A 5,210-nucleotide genomic window follows, 5' to 3' on the forward strand; every position below is an offset into this window, starting at 1 on the left:
GAGAGAGAGAGAGAGAAAGAGAGGGAAGAGAGAAAAGTTTGGTGAATGGCGCCTTGCGTCGGGGAAGGTTGAACTGCCATTTCGTCTCGAAGGAAAAAGATACTTGGTTGTATCGTGTTCAAAGATCGTGGAAAAGGATCGAAAAAGCTCGCGCGCGTTTGATGTTCAGCTACTTCCGATGGAGAACGCGTTTTCGCGATACAGAGCGGTGCATTCAGACCATGAAACATTCATGCTCGCACGGAGATGAGAAAGAGGGGGGGAGGTATCGATGCAGTGGAGAAAAATAACGTGGGGTGAAAGAGGAGAACCGTGAAAATAAAGCTCGAAAGTGGAGGATATTTCGAGAGCAGAAATTAGATGCGTTAATTCTGATTAATTTTTTGTGATCACATACGCATCTGATAATCGTGTTTAGTGGTTTTTTAAATTGGAAATAAGCGAAGATTAATTTTCAAAGAGCCGGCGAGAATATTATAAGTAGATAATTAGTATATAATATAATTATAATAATTATAATAATATTTATAATAATAATTATAATAATTATTATAAATAGATTCATTTTTGTCATTTTATCGTATGTGTATCTTATATAATTGATTTTATTGTATAGGCAGTTGTATAGGCGTTTGTAGTGCAAACTTAAATTATTTAATTATAATTTAAAATATAATATATTTGTATATTGTTTGTATTATTTTGAGATAAATCGTTACAATAGGGATTTTTCCTGAAGATTAAGATAAATGAAAATGTAATATCACTCATGAAAATTAAAGACGTCAAAAACTTTGATATTGGAACTAGAATTTCAGAAATTTTATTATATTTTAATTAAGTTTTATTATTATATTCTTTTTTATTATTAGTTCCATAATCAATTAATTATTTCATTTTTTATTGACACATTGCATATTCTAAAAATATAAAGAATGAAATAATGGAAAATCATATGTTAATATGTTACTAATCAGACAATCAGATAGTATTTTTAGAATTAACTAATTTAGTAGTTTCGTTTAAGTTTTCGATTACTTTCGATGGCTAGACGAAGGAATATTAAAGCATTTATTCGGTGTTCTGAAAAGATCGTTGTTAGTGTATAGCATACACGTGCTGAGAACAAAAATAGCACCAGATTCCAAGCTATAATTCATATGTAGTTATACATTATTCGCTCGAATAAGTTGTTCCTGCTTTTGATTTTGCATGGCTGTTATTTCTTTTGCTAATGGAGGATCTAAGAGACTCGTATTTTTGATTTGCGATATGTAATTGTTACGCAAGTTGAAACACAACGAAACGCTGCAAATCTCGGCCGGCACATATGAATCCATCGTCATTCGCCAAATTTCGTTGACTATATCATTTGCATATTCATCTGCACGATACGACAACTTCTTTCTCTAATACGTACATATCTATTTAATTTGATTTGATTTCGAACGAATTAAAAATAAATAGTTGATATTTCAAAATAATTTAATTGAAATTAAATATAGAAATATTATTCAATGCGTATAAATTATATTCTAAAATAGAATAAAATAACGATAGAAAGATTAACAATTCATTATAATATAAATGTAATTATTTAGATTTAGTATAAAAGTAGGAGAAAATAGAATACTCAACTATCTAAGAAAATTCCAAGGAACAATAATCAATTCTTCTTCAGAAAATCACAAGTGTCGGTTAAAAAATTACTTCTTCAATTCTTATCGCACTTTTTCGAAACACAGACGAAACTTATCAAACTTCCTACAAACGAATACGTTTTACAAAATGTTTCTTTCCCAACTTTTGTGCACACACTAGCGTTAATTCGTATACCTTTGGCACTTGGTTCCAAGAATTCGCTCAGCCAACCCGGGCTACAATTAATCCAAAGAAAATGTCACTAACACCACTTAAGCATGTACACACTTCCCCACGGTCAACTTCACACTTTATCACAAAAAATCACAATCTAAACGCCACGAATATATTTATTTCTCCACGATCAAATCGAATTCGACTCGATCCGTGCAGCTGTAAAACCGTGTCTGCCGAGATCTTTCGTGATTTTACAACGACTCCCGTGTTCGCTGCACACTTGGACTGTCTGCAGTATTTATAAAACACCGACCGGAAAGCGCGACTGGTGAGCTGATTTTGGCGCCGAGCCGGCTTGGCCGCTGACGCCTCGACGTGGACATCGTCTTCGCGGATAACGATTGTCGAAGGAGATATGTTTTTTTAAATTTTCAAGGAAGAATCGTAAGATAGTCGGGATGGACAGGATTTAACCGAGTTTAGAGAGTTTAACTCGTGATTGTTCGTGGTGGACCGCCGCCATTTTTGTGTTTTATACGAGAAACCACGTGCCAGACGTGTAAATCGCGATCCCCAGAAAATTAATGCGTCTGCGTCGCGACGTGATGAGCTTTCTGCGAGTTTTATGGGAACGATGAGTAATTCGCGAGTTATTTTCACGTGTGGAAACGCGCTTCCCTTGGGAAAAGTGGAACGACGATGGAGGTACGTACAACGAGAAATGTATCGAGCGTTTTATTCGAGTGTTATAATTGCGTTCATCGTGATTATTTGTTTCTGATAGAAAAATTAGTTTCTGTAGAAGGAGGAGGATGATCTGTACGGGAATATTTAGCGTGCTATTCGTGCAATTTTATTAATTTTAATTAATTTTATAGATTGTAAAAATATTTTTTGGGTATGTACATACATATAAGAAATATTACGATAGGATTTGTTTCTATATTCTTTGTTTTTTTATGTTTGGGTGATATATGGAGAATTAATGATAGTGATTGAAAGAAAAGATTGTTTTTTCGTTTTTAAATTTTTGAGAAAGAAACGATTATGCAGTTAACAATTAATAAAATTATATGATTAATAGTGTAAGCATGATTTAAATTATTCCGCCAATATTTGCTCCGTGCACTACGGACATCTATCGATACTTTGTTGAACTATATTCTCTTTTCTTTTGAGGTTTTTACTTGATTCATCCGATAATTTTTGTAATTTTTTTATAATGTGAATTATTGCTTTTTTTTATCAATTAAAATATATAAATAATACATGGATCAGAATCTATATTTAATTTTTTACAAATTTGTAGGGACTCTATATTCTTTTTCTTTATCATTTTAGTAAATTTATTTCCATTATTATCGACTCAGTAAAAAATAAAATTATACAAATAATAAATTATTAATTATTAACTTTTATTAACTTTTATTAATTAAATTAAAAAAGGTATGTATTTGTACATATCTAAAAAATAATATCATGAAAGTATAAATATATTTTTATTTCATTTAAAAATATATATATACTATTATGATAAATTGCTATAAATATCAAAATTATATATTATTCTAATAGGAAAATCATTTTTCATTATAACGATAAAAATTGTTTATTTTCGAACATCTTTATTATTGTTTCCATTGATTTTTTATAAAAGGAAAGAGAAGTCATTTCCTATTAAACTTCTATAGCAATATAGACAAGAATAAACATGACATATAATGCTTTGGAGATCATCTGACCTCTGCCATTTTTACATCATATACGTTTAATATCATTTGTAGTCGTAATAGTGGTTAGAATAGTAATTTTATTACATTAATATTCATTATTTATTAATTAACAGTAAATCAATACTAATCTTGAGTAACATAAATCAACTATATAATCATATAGGATAAGTAATATATCAATTATACTGTAGCATATCAAGAAGTATATATCGACAATATAATCCTAAATTTTTTAGTATTAAAAAAATTATTAAAAAACATTACAGGTAAATTATAAAGATCTATAAAATATCTTTCTTGTATCTCATATAAAAGTATATATATATATATATACTTTTATATATGTGTCGAAATTAGATTAGAGGATATCATGTTTTATTCTTTTTTAAATAATATATTTTTGAAATAATATTAATAATAATATAATCGTCGGTGATTTACTTATCTCAAGCTTCTCGCTTGTTTTTCGAATTTTTTTTTATTTCAAAAACAATTGCAAATCAAATAGTATATATATATTGCTATTACATATTGCCAATAGCAAATGATTTATTTCAAAAATATATTATATCTTTCAATAGAATTGCAATGGAATATGTAGAATATAATTAATTATGTAGAATATAATTTCTAAATAAAAATTTCTAAATAATCTCTAATAATTATTTACTTATTTAATTATATATAGTTTATGCATATAAATTATTTGTTAAATAGACTAAATATATTACAAATTCAAATTTTTTCTTTTTCTATGTACACATTTCATTAAATTTAATAACTTTTATAAATTATTATAATTTTATTTCATTCTTTTTCATTAAATAATATTAAATATCGTTATAAATATATTTACACATTTTAAAACTTCGCGCGGCCTTGTGATACCAATAGTACGCCACGTGTGCCAGTAGGTGGCGCCAGCGTGAACGTATAGACGCGACAGAAGTATTCGTAACTCGAATCCAGTGAGTACGTTTTCTCAGCTTTCCCGTGTCACGGTGTCGCGAGCACGTCTGTCGTTGACGCTCGCGGTGTCGGTTGGTTTTATCTAATCTGTGGATGAAAATTAAATTCCGTGAGTGTTAGTACTGGTCACAAGTGTTCGGTTGAGCGTGCGTGAAATCGGAAGAGTCGGCAGGGTCCGAGAAACAGAGAAGAGGACGAATGACGAGGCCAGGCAACGGGTAAGAGACGAGCACGGGAGCAGACAGAGAAAGAGAAAACAGTGGGGAGCAGGAGACACGGAACGAAAAGAGAGACAGAGAGAGATAGAGAACGAAACGAAATAGCAAAAGAAAGAAGCTAGAAGTGTGTCGGGCCAGTGTATCGAGGAAAGAGCTGGGAAATCTTGCTTTTCCTCTTCGTACGGTTGGATCGAAGGGGCAGAGGGTGTGCGGGTGGGTGGGGTGCCAAAAAGAGAGAAACAGAGCTCGAAAAAGGAAGAAGTAATCCAGCCACGAAGGGTGTACGAGCTGTGCGTCTCGGGGAGGGAAGAGTATTGTGTCGACAAACGAGAGTGTGAGAAAGAGACAGTGCGGTGCCGTGTAAACATACATCCTATTGCCGTGAGTGCGTGCGCGAGTGGCAATCAGCGACGACTTAACATCATCGTCGTCGTCGTCGTCATTGTCGTTGAACGCCGTCGTTGTCGTAATC

At 31.7% G+C, this 5,210-nt stretch overlaps 2 protein-coding genes across 2 annotated transcripts in view; one reads left to right on the forward strand and one right to left on the reverse strand.

The window, feature by feature from the left end:
* LOC102675866 (serine/threonine-protein kinase KIN4) overlaps positions 1–2,417 on the reverse strand; it is a 14,137-nt gene extending 11,720 nt beyond the window's left edge. Inside the window, exon 1 of the mRNA XM_031509831.1 lies at positions 1,639–2,417. The gene's annotated coding sequence lies outside the window, so the exon portion shown is untranslated. The remainder of the gene's footprint in view (positions 1–1,638) is intronic.
* Positions 2,418–4,466: 2,049 nt separating this feature from the next.
* Positions 4,467–5,210, forward strand: part of LOC102675997 (SNF-related serine/threonine-protein kinase) — a 25,291-nt gene continuing 24,547 nt past the window's right edge. The window contains 1 exon segment of the mRNA XM_006614432.2: positions 4,467–5,210. The gene's annotated coding sequence lies outside the window, so the exon portion shown is untranslated.

This window comes from Apis dorsata, unplaced genomic scaffold (genome assembly GCF_000469605.1).
Source record: "Apis dorsata unplaced genomic scaffold, Apis dorsata 1.3 scaffold_177, whole genome shotgun sequence".
Lineage (NCBI taxonomy): Eukaryota > Metazoa > Arthropoda > Insecta > Hymenoptera > Apidae > Apis > Apis dorsata.